Raw genomic sequence first — 24871 nt, forward strand, 5'->3', positions numbered from 1 at the left:
AAATAAATAAATAGGTATATAAATTACTTTATAACCGCTAAACGGCCTAGAGGACTTGACCTGAGCTAGTATACTAGAAATAGATTACATTCATAGATAGAGCATATGACTATGACAACGACGGCGGAAACAAAAACAAAAACAAGGAAAACGATTACAAAAATCTATCAAAAAAAAAAAAATGAAAGGTGATATTAAAAATTTGGATAAAAAATAAAAACGAAAACAAAAATTAAAATAAAAGATAGAAATGGAAAGAGTGAAAATTGAAAAAATATATATCAAAAATAAAAATAAAAAATAAATGAAAAACAAGAATAAGAGTAAAACAACAGGAACAAAAAAATGAAAGTAAGAGATGAAAATGAAAATAATGATAATAATAATAAAATAAAAATAAGGAAGCTAAAGTCGTCATCAACGTAACCGAACAAGACGAAGGAGGACGAAGCCGAAGACGACAGAAACGAACACATCTGCAACTCGGACGAAATTTTAAGCAAAAGTGGGCCGACTTTGTACACTTAAGTTATGATAATCAATTTTAACCTAATTTACCAAACACAATATCTACGTAGTCGCCCGTGTAGACAAACAGCATTTTACTTTCATAGAGGAGCCCAAGTCCGGCAGATGAAGTAGATGAAGGATTAGACAGAATAGATGGAGTAGATGGAGTAGAATGGAATAGAGTAGATGGTGTAGTCGGTGTAAATGAAGGATTATATTCGACAGAGTAGATGAAGTAGATAGAGTAGATGAAGTAGACGGTGTAGATTAGATACACGGGTTAAAGTAGATGGAATAAGTAAATAAAGTAGAGAGAGTAGACAGAGTAGACGGTGTAGATGGAGCCCATGGGTCAGGTAAAGTAGAAAGAACAGGTGTAGATGGAATACAGAGGGGTAGATAGAGTAGAAGGTGAGGAGCCTACGCCAGGAGGCGCTGAGTAGCTGAGGCCGAAGCCGTCACCTTTGCCCTGTCATGCGCTGTAGGGACTGTAGAGGCAGGTAGCAGTCCCTAATAGGGATCGGAGAGGGGTGCGGGATTCGAACTCACGTAGAGTAGATGGAATAGAATTAGACGGATCAGAGAACCAGCTTCGACCCTTTCAATTGAGTGACACACTTCAGACGATGTCCATTTGGGGTTTCCCCCCTCCCTCCTCCACCTTACCTCCATCCCTTAACCTCTCCTCCACCTCCCCCTCCCTCCTCCACATTACCCCCTCCCTCCTCCCCCTCCCTTTCTCCACCTTACCTCCATCCCTTAACTTCTCCTCCACCTCTTCCACCCCTCCCAATCACTCCACGCCCTCCACCTCTTCCACCCTTTCCAATCACTCCACCCCTCTACCTCTTCCACCCCTTCCAATCACTCCATCTCCTCCACCTCTTCCAATCACCCCACCCCTTCCAATCACATCACCCCTTCCACCTCTTCCAATCAATCCACGCCCTCCACCTCTTCCGCCCCTTCCAATCACTCCATCCCCTCCACCTCTTCCAACCACCCACCCCTACACCTCTTCCAATCACTCCACCCCTCCACCGCTTCCACCCTTTCCAATCATGCCACCCCTCCACCACTTCCAATCACTCCACGCCCTCCACCCCTTCCAATCACTCCACCCCTCCACCTCTTCCACCCCTTCCAATCACTCCACCCCTCCACCTCTTCCACCCCTTCCAATTACTCCACCCCTCCACCTCCACCCCTTCCAATCACTCCACCCCCTCCCCGTCCACCTTTCCTCCAGCCCCCCGAACGTCCATTTGAGGCCAAACGACCGTGAGCACGATGGACACACCGACTTGGCATTCAAGAAGATGTACCATGATGAAAGGGATCGCATCCCCGACGAACCTCAATCACTTGCCCAGTCGCGCCTCCTGGTCGGGTTCCCCACGTGGGAGGGGTTCGAAACTGGGGGTCGCGACCCCTCGACCCTCTGATCAAGGCCCACTGGCCTCTTAGGGTCTCTTTTCAACGGATCTGAGAAAATAAAGGATCACTTATATGGCAACAGCTACAGCTGATTGGATGGTAGTGATGATGGCGATGGTGATAATGGTGATGATGATGGTGATGATGATGACGATGATGATGATGATGATGATGATGATGATGATGATGATGATGACGATGATGGTGATGATGGTGATGATGATGATGATGATGATGATGATGATGATGATGATGATGATGATGATGATGATGATGATGATGATGATGATGATGATGATGATGATGATGATGATGATTATGATGATGATGATGATGATGATGACGACGACGATGATGATGATGATGATGATGATGATGATGATGATGATGACGATGATAACGGCGATGAAGATGGTGATGAAGATAAAAATGAAGATGAAGATGATGAGGAGGAGGAGCAGGAGTAGAATGGTGACGATGATGACGATGACGACGACAACGACGACACTGATGATGATAATGACGATGATAATGCTGATGATTAGGAGAAGGAGGATAATCATTAAATTCGCATCTATTTCAACTCTTACAGATAATTAAGTAATCTCTATTATCATCAAATTCCCCCTTCCCCCTTCCTCCACGTTTTTACTGACTTCTCTAATCAACATATCTTCATCATCACCATCATCACTATCATCATCATCATCACTATCATCATCACCATCTTCATCATCGTCATCACCACCATCATTATCACCATCACTACCATCATCATCACTATCATAATCATCACCATCATCATCATCATCACTATCATCATCATCATCATCATCATCATCATCATCATCATCATCATCACTACAATCGAATAACATCAGCAATGTCACCATCAAAAAATATGGACGAAAATCCAAATTGTCATGAATGGTATGTAGAGTTTCTCTCAAAAAAAAAAAAAAAAAAAAAAAAATTGGTCAGTTAAGAAAAAAATGTGAACTCGAGGCATCGGAGGAAGAAGTGAAAAATTTAAAGAAAAAAAGAAAAAAAGAAGAAGGGATGAAGACGAAGGAAAGAAACAAAGAATTAGAAGAAACGTTGGTGAAGAAATCACAGAGAAAGAGAGAAATAAAACAGTAAAAAAAAAAAAAAAAAAAATTGTTCGAAATGAAATCTAAAGAAGATATGGACGAAGGAAGAAGAAGAAGAAGAAGATAAGAAAGGAGAAGAAAAAATGGAGCGAGAAAAGGGAAGCTGCGAACAAGTGCAAGGTAAAATGAGGGAAAGGTAAGGATGCGGTGGGGAAGGGAGGGGGAGGGAAGGAAGGGAAGGGAAGGGGAAGGAAAGGAAGGAAGGGAAGGGAGGGGGAAGGGGAGGAAGGGAAGGGAAGGGAAGGGAAGGGGAAGTAAGGGGAGAAAAGAGAAAGAAGAAAGAGGAGGGAAAGGTAAGGCTGCGGTGGGAAAGGGAGGGAGGGGGAAGGAAGGGAAGGAAAGGGAAGAGGAAGGAAGGGAAGAAAAGAAAAAGGAGAAAGAGGAGGAAAAGGGAGAAAAAGGCAAGGGAAGGGAAGGGAAGGGAAGGGAAGGGAAATGAAGGGAAGGAAAAGAAATGGAAAGGAAGGAAGGGAAGCGAAGGGAGGGGAAGGGAGGGAAGGGATGGAGAGGGAAAGGAAAAAAGGGAAGGGAAGGGAAGGGAAGAGAGGGGAAGGAAAGGAAAGGGAAGGGAAGGGAAAGGAAGGAAAGGGAACGGAAGGGAAAGGAAGGGAGGGAAGGGGTGGGAAGGGAAGGGTAAGGGAGAGACGAGGAGGGAAGAGAAGCGAAGAGAATGATAGGGAAGGGAAAGAAAGGGAAGGGAAAAGGAAGTGAAATAAAGGAAAGGAAGAGGGAAGAAAAAAAAAGGAAGGGAGGGGAAGGGAAAGGGAGGGACGGGAAGGGAAAGAAAGGGAAGACAAAAGAAGAGTAATGGAAGAGAAGAGAAAGAGAAATAAAGGGAAACATTAAAGAAGAAGAGAAAAGAGGGGCGAGAAAGAGAAGAAAGAAAGAGAATGAGAAAAGCGTAAAGGGGAGAGGAATAAACTACGTAACGAGAAGAGAGCTCACGCTCGGGAAAGAGAGGAAAAAGAGCACACGAAAAGGAGGTCAGGAGAGAAAAGAGAGAGTGACAGAAGGGTAACAAAGAGAGATGTGCCCAGAGACGGACGGAGGGTCCGAAGAAAGACAGAAGGAGATTAGTGGAGATGAAGTGAGGACGGGGGAGGAGGAGGAGGAAGGAGGAGTGGGAGGAGAAGGAGGAGGGGGAGGAGGAAAGAGGAGTAGGAGGGGGAGGAGAGGGAAGGAGGAGGGGAAGAGGGAGAGGAGGGGGAGGAGAGAGGGAGAGGAGGAGGAGGAGGGAGGAGGGAGAGGAGAGGGAGGAAAGAGGGGAGGATGGAAGAGGAGTAGGAGGGGGAGGAGACAGAGGGAGGAGGGGGAAGAGGGGGAGGAGGGGAGGAAAAATGAGTGGGAAGAGGGTAAGATGGATGAGGAAAGCGAGGAGGAGGAGGGAGGTGTTGAGAAGAGGGGGAAGAGGGGGAGGAGGGAGGAGTAGAAGGAGGAGGAGGATAGGAGGAGGGAGGCGGAGGGAGTTGAGGTGGAGAAGGAAGAGGAGGACAAGGAATAAGAGGAAGAGAGATGAGAAGAAAAAGATGAGGAAGGAAGAGGAAGAGGAGGAGGAGGAATGGAAACAGGAGTAAAAGAGAAAACAGGAAGAGGGAACTAATCAGGAGGACGAGAAGGAGCAGGAGGATGGAGGAGGGCGAGGAGGAGGAGGAGGAGGAGGAGGAGGGAGGAGGGAGAAGGCAGGAGAAGGAAGGAGTAGAGGGTAGGAGGAAGAGGAGGAGAAAGAGGAGGAGGTGATGGAGGGGGAAGCGTTTGAGGAAGAGATTGATTGGAGTTGGGGAAATGCTTGGTGGAGAAACTTGAAGGAGAACCGGAGAGAAAAGTTGAAGGAAGAGAAGGAAGAGGAGGAGGAGGAGGAGGAGGAGGAGGAGGAGGAGGAGGAGGAGAAGGAGAAGGAGGAGGAGGAGGAGAAGAAGGAGGAGGAGGAGGAAGCGGAACAGGAGGAAGAGCCAAAACATACAAGAGGAGGCAAATGGATGTGAAGTGAAAGAAGGAGGGAGAAAGAAAGAGAGAAAAGGAGAGAGAGAGAGAGAGAGAGAGAGAGAGAGAGAGAGAGAGAGAGAGAGAGAGAGAGAGAGAGAGAGAGAGAGAGAGAGAGAGAGAGAGAGAGAGAGAGAGAGAGAGAGAGAGAGAGAGAGAGAGAGAGAGAGAGAGAGAGAGAGGAGAGGGAGGGAGAGAGAGAGAGAGAGAGAGAGAGAGAGAGAGAGAGAGAGAGAGAGAGGAGAGAGAGAGAGAGGGAGAGAGAGAGAGAGAGAGAGAGAGAGAGAGAGAGAGGGAGAGAGAGAGAGAGGGAGGGAGGGAGAGAGAGAGAGAGAGAGAGAGAGAGAGAACGAGAGAGACTGAGAGAGAGGAATAAAACAACGTTTCGTAGAATACAAAGACAACAAAAGATCAGACAAAACAAAAGTAAAAAAAAAATAAAATAAAATGAAGAAAAAAGGGTGTAGCGAGAAGTGGGTAGATAAAATAAATGGAAAATAAAAAGTGGAAAACGATGATAAAATTTGGGAAAAAGAGAAGAATAGCGAAAAGTGAACAAAGTTAAGGAAGAGGGGATTGAGAGAGAGGATGAGAGCATCCAGAAGTAAAAGAGAAAGAGAAAGAAAAGAAAAAGAGAAAGAAAAAGAGAAAGAAAAGAGAAACTGGGATAATACAAAAGGAGAGTGAGAGGAAGGATGAAAAGAGGAAAAGATGAAGAATTGGTAAGAAGGTAAAAATGAAAATAAAAAAGAGAATTTAAAGAGTTTGTAAAAAGAGCAAGGACGGTTAGTAAGAAAAATTAATAACAAAACAAAGAGAAAAAGAGAGAAAAAGAAAGAAATAATAAGAAAGAGGAACAAATGATAGAGAGGGGAGAATGGAATAGATGGAGAAAGAAAAAAGAGAATAAGAAAAAAGAAGAGAGTAGCGAGAGGAGGAAACGGGAAAAAGAGGAAATGGAAAGCGGAGGAAGAGGAGAAAGAGTAGAAAAGAAAAGAGAAAAGAGGTCATAATTAACAACGCCAAAATTAATATGGCTAAAGAAGAAAAAGAAGAGAGGAAGAGAAAGAGAGAAAATTAGACATATGCATACATAAATACATACATACACACTTATACACATACATTTTTACATACATACATGCATACATACATACATACATACACACTTATACACATACATTTTACATACATACATGCATACATACATACAGTACATACATACATGCATATATGCATACATGCATCCATACATATATACATACATACACACATACAAACATACATACAGTACATACAAACATACATATATAAATACATACATACATATACATACATATATACATACATACGTATATACATACATGGATAGATAGATATAGATATAGATATAGGTCAATTTAGTTATATATATAGAGAGAGATATATAGATAGATTTAGGTAGATATAGATAGATAGATAGATGGAGAGAAAGAGGGAGTGAGAGGGGGTAGAGAAACATAGAAAAAAGAGAGGAGGAAAAAAGAGAAAAAGAGAAAGAATGAGAAAAAAGAAAGAGAGAGAGAGGGAGAGAGAGAGAGAGAGAGAGAGAGAGAGAGAGAGAGAGAGAGAGAGAGAGAGAGAGAGAGAGAGAGAGAGAGAGAGAGAGAGAGAGAGAGAGAGAGAGAGAGAATAACGGATATCGTGCAAAGAAGAAAAGAGAGAAAACAAGAAAAGAGGAGACAAGGGAGGAAAGAGAAAGAAGGAAAGAGGAGGGAGGAAATAAAAAGAGGGGACAGAGGAGTGAGAAATGAGGAGGAAGAAAAGAGGAGGGAGGAAAGAGGAGGGAGAAAAGAGGAGAAAGAAAATAGGAGGGAGTAAAGAGGGAGCGAGTAAAGGGGGAGGAAAGAGATAGGAGGAAAAAAGAGGAAGAAAGGAAGGAGGAAAAAAAGGAGGAAAGAGGAGAGAGAAGAGAGGAGGGAGGAAAGAGGAGGGGAGAAACAAAGAAGGGAGGAAAGAGGAGGGAGGAAAGAAAGAGGGAGAAAAGAGGAGGGAGGAAAGAGAGAGGGACAAAAGAGGAGGAAAAAGAGTGAACATAAGATTACAAGAATGAAGAAGAGGGAGAAGAAGAGAAGAGGGAAGAAAAGAGGAAGAAAAAAAGAGGAGGAAGGAAAGAGGAAGGGAGAAAAGAAGAGGGAGGGAAGAGGGAGAAGAAGAAAGGAGGGAAGAAAAGAGCAAGGAGAAAAGAGGAGGGAGGAAAGAGGAAGGGAGAAAAGAAGAGGGAGGGAAGAGGAAGGAGAAAAGAGGAAGGAGAGAAGAGGAGGGAGGAAAGAAGAGGGAGAAGGAAAGAGGAAGGAGGAAAGAGAAGGGAGAAAGGAGGAGGGAGGAAAGAAGGAAAATGAAAGAGGAGGGAGGAAAGAAGAGAGAAGAAAAGAGGAGAGAGGAAAGAAGAGGAAGAAAGAGAGAGGAAGGAGAAAAGAAGACGAAGAAAAGAGGAGGGAGAAAAGAAGAAAGAGAAGAAAAGAGGAGGGAGAAAAGAAGAAAGAGAAAGAAAGAGGAGGGAGGAAAGAAGAGGGAGGAAAGAAGAGGGAAAAGGAGAGAGGAGGGAAGAAAGAAGAGAGAGAAGAAAAGAGGAAGTACGAAGGAAGAGGAGGAAGGAAAGAGGAGGGGGGAAAGAAGAGGGAGAAGAAAAAGAGGAGTGAGAAAAGAGGAGGGAGGAAAGAGGAGGGGAGAAAAGAAAGGGGTGGGGGGAGGTGGAGAATCGATTAGGCCACCAAGCGGTGGAGAGAAAAAGGTGAAAGGTTGGGAGAGGGTGGGAGAGGGGGTGGGAGAGGGGGTTGAGGGGGTGACTCAATTTGGGCTGAAAATTAGGAGGATCATTAATGTTTTGGAGAAAGGGGCGGGGCGGGGGTGAGGGGAGGGGGCGGGGCTGAGACCAGGTCAGCACAAAAAATGGAAAGAGGTCATGGACTGGATCGAAGGCCAGCGAAGTGTGACCTTGCCCCTTCAAGAAGGATAAAAGAAGGCCCAGGGGAAGGGGGGAAGGGGGGAAGGCGGGAGGAGGAGGACGAGGTTTCTCTGAAGGCTGTACAAAGGCGAAAATGATAAGAAAGATAATATAAAGTAGATAAAGTTCCGAGAAGGAAACAAGGGTGGTGGGTGGGAGTGGAATGGGTGGAAGTGGAATGGGTGGAAGTGGAATGGGTAGGAGCGGAATGGGTGGGAGTGGAATAGGTGGGAGTGGAATGGGTAGGAGCGGAATGGGTGGGAGTGGAATGGGTGGAAGTGGAATGGGTAGGAGCGGAATGGGTGGGAGTGGAATAGGTGGGAGTGGAATGGGTAGGAGCGGAATGGGTGGGAGTGGAATAGGTGGGAGTGGAATGGGTGGGAGTGGAATGGGTGGGAGTGGAATAGGTGGGAGTGGAATGGGTAGGGATGGAACGGGTGGGAGTGGAATGGGTGGGAGTGGAATAGGCGGGAGTGGAATAGGCGGGAGTGGAATGGGTGGGAGTGGAATGGATAGGAATGGAATGGGTGGGAGTGGAATGGGTAGGAATGGAATGGGTGGGAGTGGAATGGGTAGGAATGGAATGGGTGGGAGTAGAATGGGTAGGAATGAAATGGGTGGGAGTGGAATGGGTAGGAATGGAATAGGTTGGAGTGGAATGAGTAGGAATGGAATGGGTGGAGTGCAATGGGTAGGAATGGAATGGGTGGGAGTGGAATGGGTAGGAATGGAATGGGTAGGAATGGAATGGGTGGGGGTGGAATGGGTAGGGGTGGAATGGGTGGAAGTGGAATGCGTAGGAATAAAATGGGTGGAAGTGGAATGGCTGGGAGTGGAATGGGTAGGAATGAAATGGGTGGGAATGGAATGGGTGGGAGTGAAATGGGTGGGAGTAGGTGCTTGCGTTTGATCTGGCTACCCCCCTTTCAAGGGGTAAAGAGACCCTTGGTGTATAAATAGATATAAATTTCTATACATGTAAAGCCATTGAAGGACACCAACCATAAAGGACTTGGGTCTTCTTCTTTGGGGGACAGACGAGGACCAGAAGAAGGATAGTCTTCGGGAAGGTCATGAGAAGGGGAAGACCTTGATGAAATCGATGAAGGCTCCTCAAAATGGAAGAAGGTCCCACTGGGATCCTTCTTAGGGAAGGCCAGGGAAGGAAGGTCGGCCTTCAGGATAGCCACAGTTAAAAAAAAAAAAAAAAAAAAAAAAAGTCACTGAGGGACTCAAGCTCCTTCAAGGTCAAATGATGTCCTTCAGCGAAGGAAGGACACAAGGTAGAAAGGAAAGGAAGAAAATTCAAGTTCGGACACACTAATGCAGCGTTATACTCCTCAGTCTCTGGACCGGCCATGACCCCCCGCCGAGACCATGCAAGTACTTGGAATAATTTATTCCTAACTAGAATAAAAGAACATAAAGAATAATTCTTTGTTAAAGGAATTCCCCTCTCGGATTTCTAAGGGTAAAGGAATGACATACGAGATAAAGTTGTACACAGAGAGAATGAGAAAGATTTGAAAAAGCCAAAGTTTTTTTTTTTTTTTTTTTTTTTTTTTTTTTTTTTTTTTTTTTTTTTTTTTTTTTTTTTAGAAAATTATGGAGAGACAAAAGTTATGCTATCAGAGATGGCGACCAGGGTGGGGAAGGGGGGGAGGGGGAGGGGGAGGGGGGAGGGTGAGGGGAAGGGGGGAAAGAGGAAGGGAGAAGTGTAGAAATTCGAGAAAAATTCTTTTTCGAAAAAGTGTTTGAACAGGGAGAATGTGTGAGGTTAAAACGGTTTCCATAATAATAATAACAACAGCAGCAACAACAACAGCATTGATGGTAATGATAATAACAATGATGATGATGATGATGATGATGATAATAATGATAATGATAATTATGACAGTAATAATAATGATAGTATTATTATTAATAGTAATAACAATAATAATAATGATAATAATGACAATGATAATAATGACAGTAATGATAATGACAATAACAATAATATTAATAATAATAATAATAATAATAATAATAATAATAATAATAATAATTATTATAATAATAATGATAATAATAATAACAATGATAATAATAATGATAATAATAATAATAATAATAATAATAATAATAATAATAATAATAATAATAATAATAATAATAATGATAATAATAATGATAATAATAATAACAATATAATAATAATAATAATAATAATAATAATAATAATAATAATAATAATAATAATAATAATAATAATAATAATAATAATAATAATAATAATAATAATAACAATAATGATAATAATAATAATGATAAAAATCACCACCCCATTCCCACGAAGCAGGAAGTGAGAAACCCTTGGTAGGGCTGCCCCTGTCAGTTGCGGCATGCTACAGGTTTTTATTAGGCCGATGTCAGGTCGCCTCCCCTCCTGGCCAGGACTGTCAGAGCTAACGTGACAAACCCGGTATCCACTGGGCTTCCGCGTGGCCCCATGATATATATATATACATATATATATACATATATATATACATATAAATATATATTTATATATATATACATATATACATATATACCGTATATATATATTTATATATATATACATATATACATATATACTGTATATATATATATATATATATATATATATACATATATATATGTATATTACGAAAGAGGTGACACAGCCACCAGCTAGAACGCGAGTAAGCGTAGAGATTCTAGAGAAAATAATCATAAAACAAGAAAATAAGTCTAACTAGAATTTGCATAGCCAAATTAATCTATACATAATGAAAATCCCGGTCATTTTTTTGTTCATTTCCCAAAAAGACAAATTCTAGATTTGCATTCCATTCCTAGAAAAGAAGAGAGAAAAAACATGGCGGAGGTCGAATGTGTGAATAAAGCAGTTTAGATAATGGTGGCGATTTTTTCTTTCTTTTTCTAAGCCATTGCAGACATTATAGAAAAATTCCAGGAAATTCCTTCAAGAAAAAAACGTCAAAACACGGAGAAAGTACAAAGTTAGAATGGTTTACGCAAAATAGAGAAGGTGGGGGGATGGGGAGCGGAGCGAGGGGGAGGGGGGGAAGAGCAGGGGGTAAGTGAGGACCGGGAAGAAGGGGAGACAGTGGGAAGGGGGAGAGAGCGGGGAAGACAGTGGGGGTAGAGAGAGAGCCAGAGAGAGAGAGAGAGAAAGAGATAGATAGAGACAGAGAGAGAGAGAGGGAGAGAGGGAGGGAGAGAGAGAGAGAGAGAGAGAGAGAGAGAGAGAGAGAGAGAGAGAGAGAGAGAGAGAGAGAGAGAGAGAGAGAGAGAGAGAGGGAGGGAGAGGGAGAGATAGAGAGGGGTGACGAGGGAGACAGAGAGGGAGAGATCGACAGAGACAGACAGACAGAGAGAGAGAGAGAGAGAGATAGAGGGGGGTGAGGAGGGAGACAGAGAGAGAGGGAGAGATAGACAGAGACAGACAGACAGAGAGAGAGAGAGAGAGAGAGAGAGAGAGAGAGAGAGAGAGGGAGGGGGAGAGAGATAAAGGCTGTGTAAAGCAAAAAGAGACGAAATCTCAGAAAAAGGTCAGAAGAGGATAATGAGAAGTAGATGAGTAGATTGGACGGTAGACAAAGCCAGCGAGTTTGCTCGCTCAAGTTGATGAGGTAGATCATTTTTCCTGGCCAAATTTGATGACGTCAAGGCCAGCACGTGGGAGAGGAGGGCGGATTGAAATTGAGGAGTGGATGAACAATCACCGTCAAAGAGCCGCGCAAAAATAGACGAAGTTGAGGCATAGAAAGAAAGAAAAGATGCAGGGAGAACAATGAAGAACACTGAAGAACAAAGACTGGGAAAGAAGATAGAACAAGTAAGAACAAAAACGATGTAAAGTCTGAAATATAGAGTGTCTAAGTAATAAGTTTATAAGCGAAGTAAAGAAAGAATAGAAAAAAAAAACATGATCATAATGATCTCGGGTGTTCTTGGGAAAAAAAAAAGAGTAATAAAGGTAAATTAGTGCCCATTTAGAGTTAATGTGAGGAGGAGTCGACGCAAACAAGGATTTAGTTAGTTAGCCAGAGACCCCACTAAAATATAACTAGCAAGGCAATATTGGGAAGACAAGATTAATATAGGCCAGTTAGGAGAGTGAGGTATAATTTGGTGATATGGGAGGAAATTAAGATCACTGAGGGGACGACCAAAATAATAAGACGGGAGAGAGCGCATTGACAAGAGATATTATGGTCTTAGGCTAAGCGCTGAGACGCAGGCGGCACAGGCGACGCAGCACAGAGAAAAGGCAGACTTCCTGTTGCTGAACTGAAGTACAGTTTGTTCTTCTCTCTCATTTGAAATACTGAGGTAATACATCTAGAAGCATTTCAAGTTAAATAGAAGTTCAAATTATACTTCAATTCAGTAACAGGTAGTCTGCTTTTGGTCTGTGCTGCGTCGCCTCTGTCACCTATGTGGCCTGAGTCTCATAGGTGGTCCCCTGCAAAACCACCGACCTAACCTCGAGGAGACGTGCAAGTTAACTTATCGGGCAAGTGAGTGTTGACACTAGGATAGTTTGGAGGCAAGTTGACTAGCTTTCTGTTAACATTGGGCAAGTAGAGGGGTAGTTTACAAGTCGCTAGCACTAGCAGCTACTAAACTAGCTTCACGTCAACGAGGCTTAAGATTGCATATACGACAAAAGTGCATAGGAAGTGTTGATAAAGTATTGGAATGATTTCGGTTCTATAAGGTAATTTCCAACTAAAACAAAGAAGAAATGTTCAATAAATAAATAAATAAATAAGTATATAAATAAATAAGAGAGGTTGGGGGCAAAAAATTCTATCTATATTCTATTTACCAAAGCCTTCTTCCTCCTTGTAAAGGAGGTCGTCAGCCAAGGCATCCTTATGCCTTCATTTCTTGTAGGATGAACATAGAGAGCTGGATCATTAAGGACCTATCACACTGAGCTATTTTTCCTCCGACATCCTACCTCCAACTTCCCTTTGAATAACTAGAATATGACTTCGTTTACAGATATCTAGACTTCTCTAAGAACCTTTCAACAATTTGTCTAACATTTGTCTAGGTTTACAATATCCTAGATCATCATTCAGCTTTGCTATATGTAACGGAAAAGCAATTAGATATTTGGAGATTTGAAAATTCAAATATTGTAACCGACGTCGTTTTCACTCAAACGAACTCTCAACTGTCGGCGCTGGGGAAGCCCGTGGAAGCCCAGCGTGATACCATCTTTAGAGGAGCGTTTCCCAACCTGGGGTGCTGAAATTAATTATAAGAGGTCCTGGGAAATGATGCACACAAAAAGGATATTGATATATATATATCATTGATTACCCAGTTGTGCATATTTGACTTTTTCAATACTATTTTATTTTTCTATGGTGTTCTTATTTCTTCTACAAACAATATTGTAAATTTGTTTCAGTTCTTAGGAATCAAGAAAACAAATCATCATGTAGTACACTTCACTTTCTTTTATCCTTCTAGTTACAAAATAGGGGTGCTGGGCTGCTTAGACATGACAACAGGGGATGGGTGCTATGGTCGGAAAAGGTTGGGACAAAAGTGAAAGTCAGGGAATAATGACAGGTATTTACCCTCTCACCACCATCATGAGGTGCAACCCTGAGGGGCTGGCATTCGGTCTCCGGGCCGGACACAAGAACTCTCTCTATCAAATTCAATTGTATTTCTTTCACTTTTCCATATATGGTGAGCTGACAACCGACGACTGATCTCCTCCCCATACCACTTTCAGACGGTGACATAGAAACACTCGAACACAGGGAAATCCTCGGGTGGTTCTGAGAACCGTTGCCAGACACTGTGGGGCTGCGGGTTTTCAATCAATTGGAAATTGAGCTAATAATGGATTGAATGAGGGTCAAATGAGGAAGACAGGGTAGAAGAGGAAGAAAGGAACTGACGAGGGGAAGTGGAGATTTTGAATCATCGTGAGAGGAAGAGAGGAAGAGAGGTAGAGAGAAGAAGAGGAAGAGAAGAAGTGAGAAAGAAGGGAAGAGAAAAAGAAAGGAAGAGAGTAAGAGAGAAAGAGAGGGAGAGAGGAAGAGAGGAAGAGAGTAAAGGAAGAAGTGAAGAAGATGAGAAAAGAGGAAGAGAGGAATAAAGGAAGAGAGTAAGAGAGGAAGAGAAGATGAGAGGAAGAGAAGAGAGGAAAAGAGTAAGATAGTAAGGGAAGAAGAGAAGATAAGAAGAGAGGAAGAGAGGAATAAAGGAAGAGAGGAAAAGAGTAAGAGAGGAAGAGAGCAAGAGAGTAAGGAAAGAAGAGAAGATAAGAAGAGAGGAATAGAGGAATAAAGGAAGAGAGGAAGAGAGGAAGATAGTAAGGGAAGAAGACAAGAAGAGAACAAGAGAAGAGAGGGAGAGAGCAAGAGATTAGAGAAGAAAGGAAGAGAGGAAAGGAAGAAGTTGAGACGATTCCCAGGGAAGATGAGAGGAAGACGAATGATTTTGAAAAAAGGTCGATACGTTGTGGGACTCAGGAAGGATAAGTCGGGAACTTGAAGTCCCGGAGGGCGATGGTCAAGGAGTGGGAAGCAAAACGGGGGGGGAAACTAATCAGGGAAGGAATTGGAAGAAAGGAGTTAAATTCAGGGTAATCCAGGGGTAAGTTAGGGTAAATATTAGGGAATTTTAAGACTCAAAAGGGGGTCAGCAAGAGGAAAAGGAAAGGGTAATCCAGGGGAAAGTTAGGGTAAATATTAGGAGATTTTAAAAATTAAAAGTGGATAGGAAGAGGAAAGGGAAAGAGAGGGAATTATTCTGGGGGGAAATTGAAAGAAATTAGTTAGATTTAGGGTAATCCTGGGGAAAGTTGAGGCTAAATATTAGGGAATTTTAAGACTCAAAAGGGGCCAGGAAGAGAATAGGGTAAAAGAGGGAATTATTCTGGGAGAAAATTTAATGAAATTAGTTAAACTTAGGGTAATCCAGGCGAAAGTTAGAGTCAGTGTTAGGGAATTTTAAGACTCAGAGGGGGCAAGGATAAGGAAAGGGAAAGAGGGAATTATTTAGGGAGAGAATTGGAAGAGGCGTGTTAAAACTAGGGTAAAACGAAGAAAAACTAGGGTAACATGGGGGAAAAAACAGGTTAGAAATTGAAATTTGGGGAAGAAAAGGAGTAATCAAGACTAAAATAGGGAAAATTAGGATAAAAAATAAAATAATCCAGAATAGGACATACACAGACTCGTAACGAAAATAGGGTTAAAATAGGGGTAAAACAGGGAATACAAGAAGGACAAACAGGGTTAAAACAAGGTTAACAAAGTAAAACAATTCAAGATTGAAAAAGCATTAGTGATAATAGACGGGGATTTTTTAATCACCGAGATGACGTTCAGGAAGAGGAGAAGAGAGAGGAGAAGGAGAAGGAAATGTGAGGGGAAAGGACGCGCCGAGGGGACAGAGGGGTACACAGACCATGAAATGAGGGAAATCGAAGGAACAGACCTGTAAGTCTCGAATGAATTTCTCATGAGGAGGGCCGTTGAGGACGATGACCTGGACCTCCAGCATTGGGGTGTCTTGTGTTCACCTGAATAAAATACCTCCTAGAGTTGGTAGGAATGCACACACACACACACACACACACACACACACACACACACACACACACACACACACACACACACACACACACACACACACACACACACACACACACACACACACACACACACACTATATATATATATATATATATATATATATATATATATATATATATATATTTCGATAAACAGTGTGCATGCGTAGTCTGTATATGTGCGGGTACATGTGTACGTAATTATGTGTAAATGTGCACGTGTGTGTGCATGTATTTATGTGTGTGCATGTGTGTAAATGTGCATGTGTGCACGTATGTATGTGTATGTGAATATGCATTTGTGCGTGCGAGCATATGCGTAAATATGCATGTGTGCATGCATGTGTGCGTGTATTTGTGTGAGTACTGAGTATGCATGTATGTGTGTACGTACATACAAGTTCGTGCACGTTTATGTGGACGTGTGTGCGTGTATGTGTGCATGTACGTGAGTGTGTGTGTGTTCATATGTGGCGAAGGGAGGGGGAGAGGGATAGAGAAGGCAAGAATAATTATTAATAATTGAGATTCTCCTAAAGCCGACCTTATACCATGAGCAAATACGGTCGAATGTCCTTTGTTTCTGGTACCAATATATTTATAATAATTTCCCAAACTATTTCAATCAGTTTCGTAACAACCTTGAATTTATCTAAATCTCATTTCTTAGTAATACAGTTTTATATGATATTATTCAGTAACAATTTAATTCTCCAAATTAATCTTTGTAAACATGACTTGGCTGTTGCTTCTTGTAAACAACAAAATCAGAAAATAGCTATTTGTAAAATGTAGATCCGATACTTAGCTTATGAAGTGGTCAACATAATTGCCACGTTTCTAAAAGTGATATTCAGTGTCATAATATATTTACCTTATAATACCAAAAGCATTATATTATTAATTACCTCTATATGCATTCTAAACAAATCCATATATGTATACGTTAAACAAGATACATATTCGTTATTATCCTTTTTCACATACGAAAATAATAAAACATGAAATGGCAACATCCCCTTCACCACAGTTCCAGTCGATATGACGTCATTATCATATCAACGGTCACCCAGTACACAAAATTTAGTTGACGTTTTTATCATTATCTAACAAATACCAACATCTACATTTATAATTCCTTTACCTGGTATTCCTAGAATATTGTAGAAAAAGTATTCCATCGTTTTTTTCCACGGGCTTAAGAGGAATGCGTTGTATTTACACATAAATTTTGTAAAACTCACACAATATTTTCAAACCACACACTGCGTACTTTCGGCTGGAAATGTAAACAATGCTTAGGACAAAAAGTATCGCGGAATAAAAATTAGTGCACTAGTTTACTGCATCCTATATAAACCCACGAAAGATAATCGACATAACTATAACATTCCACATACAAGATAAAAATTTGTTAAGCCTGTATAATACAGATTCTGATATATGTAATATATATATATATTTTTTCTGCAGAACTGAACACTGCATATGTATTCCTCCGCTTATTGTTGAGCTACCTTGTATCCATATTGTATACATATTAAGACGTATTTTTCTATTAGAATAATTTTATAATATGGATATGCGTGTTTGTTTGTATGCTCTATGTGCATGTGTGTGTGTGTGTGTGTGTGTGTGTGTGTGTGTGTGTGTGTGTGTGTTCACCTCGGATCTGCTGCAGTCTCTGTCGAGACGGCCAGACACCACCCTACGGCAGTGAGCTCAGAGCTCATTATTTGCCGATCTCTGGGTAGGTCTGAGACCACTCACACACCACACACCGGGACAGCAAGGTCACAACTCCTTGACTAACGTCCCGTACCTACTCACTGCTAGGTGAACAGGGGTTACACGTGAAAGGAGATAAACCCAACTTATCTCCGCCCGGCCGGGGAATCGAACCCCGGTTCTCTGGCTTGTGAGGCCAGTGCTTTACCAATCCGCCACCGAGCCGTGTGTGTGTGTGTGTGTGTGTGTGTGTGTGTGTGTGTGTGTGTGTGTGTGTGTGTGTGTGTGTGTGTGTGTGTGTGTGTGTGTGTGTGTGTGTGTGCGCGCGCGTGTGTGTCTGTGTGTGTAATTCACCATGGTCTTGATTCACCATTGTCTCTGGATCACGTATTGGTCTCATGATCGACAGCTATTTCACTCCCGGATGAGAGCTCAGAGCTCGTATATGACCAATCTATGGGTAGCGATACTGAAATTATTTCAGTCCTGGACGGGATTCGAACAAGAACCGCCTTAGTGGTGGCCGGAAACTCTACCACTGCGCCATAGAATCGTGTGTATGTGTGTGTGTATGTGTGTGTGTTTGTATGTATGTGCATACACGTATATCACAAAAATAGATTACAAAAAAAAATGTTAATATCTACAGCTGCACCAAACTTAACTAAACACTTAACCTCGTTTACAGGGTTAGGAATAAATAAATAAAGACTTAATCACGAAAAAAAAAATAACATGACTGCTGAAGGTGACCTACGAGGAGAAATGACACGAGTGCTGAAGGTAAGGTGCAAAAAGAAATGTCTGAAACTAACCTAAGGAAAAAAATAAGATTACATGACGGCTGAAGTTAACCTAAAAAAAAAATACGAAACACAACAGTCAGACAAACCTTACGATGAATTTAAGGAAAAACGGAGGCAAATGAGAGAGAAAAGAAGAAATAAAAGTTGAAATAGAAGATGAAGGAAGAAAGTGTGGTAGGAATTAGACGGTGGTGGAAAAGAAGAAGAAGAAGAAGAAGAAGAAGAAGAAGAAGAAGAAGAAGAAGAAGGAATAGAATGGTGAAGAAGAAGAATAAAAAAATGTTCGCACGGGAGGCAGAGGAAGCGACAAGGAACAAAATTCCATTTGCAAATGAAAATAGAGGAAAAAGAGACAGAGGGAGAAAGAGAGAAAGAGAGAAAGAGAGAGAGAGAGAGAGAAGGACAGAGGGAGAAAGAGAGTGACAAAGAAATAGAGAGAGAGAAGGGGAGAAAGAGAGAGAGAGAGAAGGACAGAGGGAGAAAGAGAGTGACAAAGAAATAGAGAGAGAGAGGGGGAGAAAGAGAGAGAGATATATATAGAGAGAAACAGAGGCAGACAGAAACAGGTAGACATAGACAGATAGACAGGAAGAGAGAAACAGAAGTCGTAAGACAGATATAGAGATAGAGCATGAAATAGAAACAGAGATAGAAAGGATTAGAGAGAAAAAGAGGGAGAGAGAGAGAGAAACAGAGAGAGGGAGAGAGAGATAGGTAGGGAGACAGAGGGAAAGAGAGAGAGAGCGAAAGAAAGAGAGATATAGGTAAAGAGACAGAGACAGAAAGAGAGAGGGAGAGAGAGAGAGAGAGAGAGAGAGAGAGAGAGAGAGAGAGAGAGAGAGAGAGAGAGAGAGAGAGAGAGAGAGAGAGAGAGAGAGAGAGAGAGGGGGGGGGGGGGTAGGGAGACAGAAAGAAAGAGATCGATCGAAAGAGAGAGAGATATAGGTAAATAGACAGAGTCAGAAAGAAGAGAGAGAGAGAGAGAGAGAGAGAGAGAGAGAGAGAGAGAGAGAGAGAGAGAGAGAGAGAGAGAGAGAGAGAGAGAGAGAGAGAGAGAGAGAGAGACGGAAAGAAAGAAATCGATCGAAAAGAGAGAGATAGGCAAATAGACAGAGTCAGAAAGAAAGAGACAGATAGACAGACAGACAGACAGACAGACAGACAGACAGACAGAGAAAACGCGAAGGAGAAAGGAGACAAAGAAGAATAAGAAAGTAAGCCAGACCGAACGAATGCGAAAAGAATAAGAAGAAGAAGGAGAAGGAGAAGAAGAAGAAGAAGAAGGAGAAGAGGACGAATTCAGACGCGGCGAAAATTAAGATAACTGGCTCAGAGATCAACTTGAGAAAAAGGGAGAGAGAGTGAGAAGCGGCCGGAGAGAGAAAAAGAGATATAGAGAGAAGACACGGAGTGAGAAAGAGAAATAAGAAGAAGAAGAAGAAAGAGAGACGAAAGCGGAGACAGAAATGTGAAGCTTGGCAGCAAATAAAGAAGGAAGAGGAGAGGGATAGAAACATCACGAAGGGGAGAGAGGAGGAGAGGAGGGAGGTGGAGGGGGAGGGTGCGGGGAAATGTGAGGGGGGAAAGGAGTAGAACAGGGAGTATGGAGGAGAGGGGGAGAGGGGGGAGGGGAAGGGGAGGGGAGAGAGGGAGGGGGAGGGGAATTGAGAGAGGGAGAGGGGAGAAGAAGGGGGAAGTAGAAGGGGATTGTGAGGGGAGAAAGGAATAAAGCAGGAAGGGAGTATAGAGGAGAGAGGGGAAGAGGAGGGGGAGAGGAAGAGGGAGAGGGAGGGGATGGGGAGGGGAGGGTGAGGGGAGCGGGAGGGGAGAAGGAAGAAGAAGGGGGAAGTAGAGGGGGATTGTGAGGGGAGAAAGGAATAGAGCAGGAAGGGAGTATGGAGGAGAGGGGGAGAGGGACAGGAGGGAGAGGGGGAAGTGGGGAGAGAGGGAGGGGGAGTGGGGGGTCAGGAGGGGGAGAGGGAAGAAGAAGGGGGAGGTAGAGAGGGAATTTTAGGGGAGAAAGGAGTGGAAGAAAGAAGAAGGGGAAAGGGGAGGGGGAAATGAGGAGGAAGGAAGTGAAAGGTGGAGGGGAAAAGAGGAGAAGGAGAAGGAGGAGGAGGGAGTTGGGGGAAAGGTGAGGGGGCAGAGGAGGGGGAAGGGGGAGGGGGAAGTGGGAGGTGGAGGGGTAGAGGTGAGAGACGGAGGGGAGGTGGAATATGATAAAATAAAATAGAATAAAGAAATATACTAAATAGATTATAATAAAATAAAATAAAATAAAATAAAATAAAACAAAACAAAATATGATCAAATGAAAAAATATAAAATAAAATAAAATAAAATAAAATAAAATAAAATAAAATAAAATAAGATAAAATAAAATAAAATAAAATAAAATAAAATAAGACAAAACAAAACCAAACAAAACAAAAACCAAAACAACAATAAAACAAATATAAAACAAAATAAATAGAATTACAAGAATAAGCCAAACATCTTCGTTGCATGTACATTAGCCCAAGAAGTCTCAGATTATGTGTAACGACGCCCCCGAGCGCTACAAAAACTCCGACCCTCAAGGTCACTGAAGAAGGGGGATATCCGCTCAAGGACGAAGGAGAATCGAGGAGCCCGTTCTCGAGGTCAACCTTGACAGCCCAAACAAAACAAACACGGCAAGCGCAGCGCCCCCAGGTAATGTTTTGCAAGGAAGAGGAGGAAGAGGGGGAGGAGGAGAAGGAGGAGGAGGAGGAGGAGGAAGAGGGGTCGAGAGAAGAAGAGAAGGTGAAGGCAGGGAGGGTGGGGAAGAAGGAGGAGGAGGAAGAGGGGTCGAGAGAAGAAGAGAAGGTAGAGGCGGGGAGAGTGGGGAAGAAGAAGGAGGAATGGAGGAGTGGGGAGAGGAGGGAAAGGAGGAGGAGGAGGAGGAGGAGGAAAAGGGGACGAGGGAAGAAGAGAAGGTAAAGGCGGGGAGGGTGGGGAAGAAGAAGAAGGTATGGAGGAGTGAGAGGAAGAGGAGGAGGAGGAAGAGGAAGAGGAGGAGGAGGATGAAGAGGGATCGAGAGAAGAAGAGAAGGTGAAGTAGGGGAGGGTTGGGAAGTCGAAGGAGTAATGGAGGAGTGGGAGGAAGAGGAGGAGGAGTAGGAGGAGCGAGAAGAGAAGGTAAAGGAGGGAAGGGTGGGGAAGAAGAAGGAGGAATGGAGGAGTGGAAGGAAGAGGAGGAGGAGGAGGAGGAGGAGGAGCGAATAAAAGAAGAGAAGGTGAAGGCGGGGAAGGTGGGGAAGAAGAAGGAAGAATGGAGGAGTGGGAGGAGGAAGGAGAAGGAGAGGAGAAGGAGGTGAATGCGGGGAAGGTGGGGAGGAAGAAGAGGAAATGAAGGAGTGGGAGAAAGAGGGAGAGGAGGAGGAAGGGGAGGAGATGAGGAGGAGAAGGAGGCGATGAGGATAATGAGGAGGAGGAGGAGGATAATGATGATGATGATGATGATGATGATGAAGAGGAGGAGGAGGAGGAGGAGGAGGAGCAGAGGGATAAAAACGGAGAGGACGGAGAGGAAGAAGAGGAGGAGAAGTAGGAGGAGGATAAAAGCGGAGAAGATGGGAACGAGGAAGAGGAGTTGTAGGAGGAGGAGGAGGAGGAGGAGGACGGAAGGGGAGGAAGGAAATATGAAAGTGGAGGAGGTGTGGGAGGAAGAAGAGGAGATGGGGAAGAGGAGGAGGAAGGAAACGAAGGCGGAGGAAGAAGAAGAGGAGGTGTATGAAGAGGAAGAGGGGGAGGAGGGGATTTGAAAGAGGAACATGAAGGTAGAGAAAGAGAAGATGGAAAAGGATGAGAGAAAGAGTAAGAAGAGGAGAAGGAGAAGGAAGAAGAGGAGGAGGAGGGGAGGAGGAGAAGGAGGAGGAGGGGAGTAGGAGGAGGAGGAGGAGGGAGGAGGAGGAGGAGGAGGAGTGAAGGAGGTGCAGAAGAAGAAAGAGACAGAAAAAGAGGAGGTGGAAAAGGTGGGGAAAATGGAGGAGGAACAAGAGACGTAGGGGAAGAAGAAGAGGAGGAGGCGGAGGAGGAGGCGGAGGAGGGGGCGGAGGAGAGGCGGAGGAGGAGGAGGAGGACTAGGAGGAGGAAGAGGATGCGGATCCGGAGGAAGAGAAGGAGCAGAAGGAGGAGGAGGAGGCGGAGGAGGAAGAGGCGGAGGCGGAGGAGGAGGAGGAGGAGGGAGGAAGAAGCGAAAGGAACCTAAAAGGAGAATAAGGAGACGAAAAAGAAGAAGAAAAAGAAGGAAAAAGAGAAGAAGGAGAAGAGGAGCAAGGAAGGAAAGAGGAAACAGCGTCGATGGTCGCTTTGGCTTCAAAGAAGAAGCGAAGAAATAAGATCTAGCTCCCCCTCCCCCTCCCTCCGTCCCCCTTCCCCCCTCCCCCCTCTCCCCCTCTCCCCTCCCCCTCTCCTTTCTTCCCCTCCTCTCCCCCCCACTCGAAAGAGAACGCCGTACCTCTTTGCGTAAAGAGGAAAAGTAAGAAGACGGAAGAGAAGCGCAAAGAGGAGAGGATAGGAGAAGAGAGGAGAGGAGAGGAGAGGAGAGGAGAGGAGAGGGGAGGAGAGGAGAGGAGAGGGGAGAAGAGAAGAGGAGAGTAGAGTAGAGGAGAGGAGAGGAGAGGAGAGGAGAGGAGAGGAGAGTAGAAAAGAGGAGAGGAGAGGAGAAAGGAGAGGGAAGAAGAGGAGGGGAGAGGAGAGGAGAGTAGAGGAGGGGAGAGGAGAGAGGAGAGGAGAGGACAGGAGAGGAGAGGATAGGGTAGGAGAGGAGAGGAGAGGAGGGTAGAAAGAGAGGAGAGGAGAGGATAGGAGAGGATGGGAAGGGAGAATGGAGAGGAGAGGAGAGGAGAAAGGAGAGTAGAGTAGAGTAGAGTAGAGGAGAGGAGAGGAGAGGAGAGTAGAGGAGAGGAGAGGAGAGAGGAGAGGAGAAATGAGGATAGGAGAGGAGAGGAGAGGAGAGGAGAGGAAAGGAGAAGAGAGGAAAGAAGAGAGGAGAGGAGAGCAGAGGAGAGGAGAGGAGAAGAGAAGAAAGAAGAGGAGGGGAGAGAAGAGGAGAGGAGAGGAGAGGAGAGAAGAGGAGAGGAGAGGAGAGGAGAGGAGAGGAGAGGAGAGGAGAGGAGAGTAGAGGAGAGGAGGGGATAAAGGAGAGGAGAGGAGAGGGTAGGAGAGGAGAGGAGAGGAGAGGAGAGGAGAGGAGAGGAGAGGAGAGGAGAGGAGAGGAGGGGAGAGGAGGGAACAAGACAAATATTTAGAGATTTAGGAGGGGGAGATGAGAGGTAGAGAGAAGATAGATAACGAGGACGAAGAGGAGGAGGGTGAGGAGGCAGAACAGGAGGAAGAGAAGGAAGAGGAGGAAGAGGATAAAGAGGAACAGGAGGAGAAGGAGGAGGAAGAGGAGGGGAAGAAGAAGAGGAAAAAGACCAGAAGCATCAGTAGTAGAGGAAGAATGAGAGGGAAGAGGAAAAGGAAGATGAAGAGGAGGAAGAGGAGGAGAAGGAGGAGGAAGAGGAGGAAGAGAAGGATGACATACTGAGGACGTTAATCACAAAGGAGTTTAGTTCAAGAGTTTAGCTCAGACGAAGGAACGGGGTTAAGAGTAAGGAAGGAAGTAAGGAAGGAAGGAGGGAGGGAAGGAGGTAAGGAGGGAAGGAGGGAAGGATGGAAGGAAAAAGGAATGGAGGAAAGATGTAAAGTAGGTAGGAAGGAGGTAAGGAGGGAAGGAGGGAAAGAGGGAAGGAGGGAAGGAGGGAAGGAGGGAAGGAGGGAAGGAGGGAAGGAGGGAAGGAGGGAAGGAGGGAAGGAGGGAAGGAGGGAAGGAGGGAAGGAGGGAAGGAGGGAAGGAGGGAAGGGGGAAAGGAAGGAAGGAGCGAAGGAGGGAAGGAGGAAAGGAAGAAAGAAAGAAAAAGGGTATGGAAGAAGGAATGGAGGAAGGATGGGAAGTAGGTAGGAAGGAGGGAAAGAGGGAAGAAGGGAAGGAGGTAAGGAAGGAAGGAGGGAAGGAGGGAAGGAGGGTGGGAAGGAAGGGAGGGAAGAGGAAAGGAAGGAAGGAAGGAAGGAAGGAAGGAAGGAAGGAAGGAAGGAAGGGGGGCGGGAGGAAAGAGGGAACAAGGGAAGGATGGCGACAAGAAAGAAAGGAAGGAAAAGGAGAGAGGAGGAAATGGAGGAAGAAAAAAAGGAAGAAGGATAAGTGGGAAGAAGCATTTTAGAGAAAAGTAAAAAGATGGAAAGGTAGAGGGATTGATGACAGACAGACAGACAGACAGACAGACAGACAGACAGACAGACAGACAGACAGACAGACAGACAGACAGACAGACAGACAGACAGACAGACAGACAGACAGACAGACAGACAGACAGACAGACAGACAGACAGACAGACAGACAGACAGACAGACAGACAGACAGACAGACAGACAGACGGACGGACAGACAGACAGACAGACAGACAGACAGACAGACAGACAGACAGACAGACAGACAGACAGACAGACAGACAGACGGACGGACGGACGGACGGACGGACAGACAGACAGACAGACAGACAGACAGACAGACAGACAGACAGACGGACGGACGGACGGACGGACAGACAGACAGACAGACAGACA

Source organism: Oratosquilla oratoria, chromosome 22, assembly GCF_046742065.1.
Source record: "Oratosquilla oratoria isolate Oo_2021 chromosome 22, ASM4674206v1, whole genome shotgun sequence".
In the NCBI taxonomy this organism is placed as follows: domain Eukaryota; kingdom Metazoa; phylum Arthropoda; class Malacostraca; order Stomatopoda; family Squillidae; genus Oratosquilla; species Oratosquilla oratoria.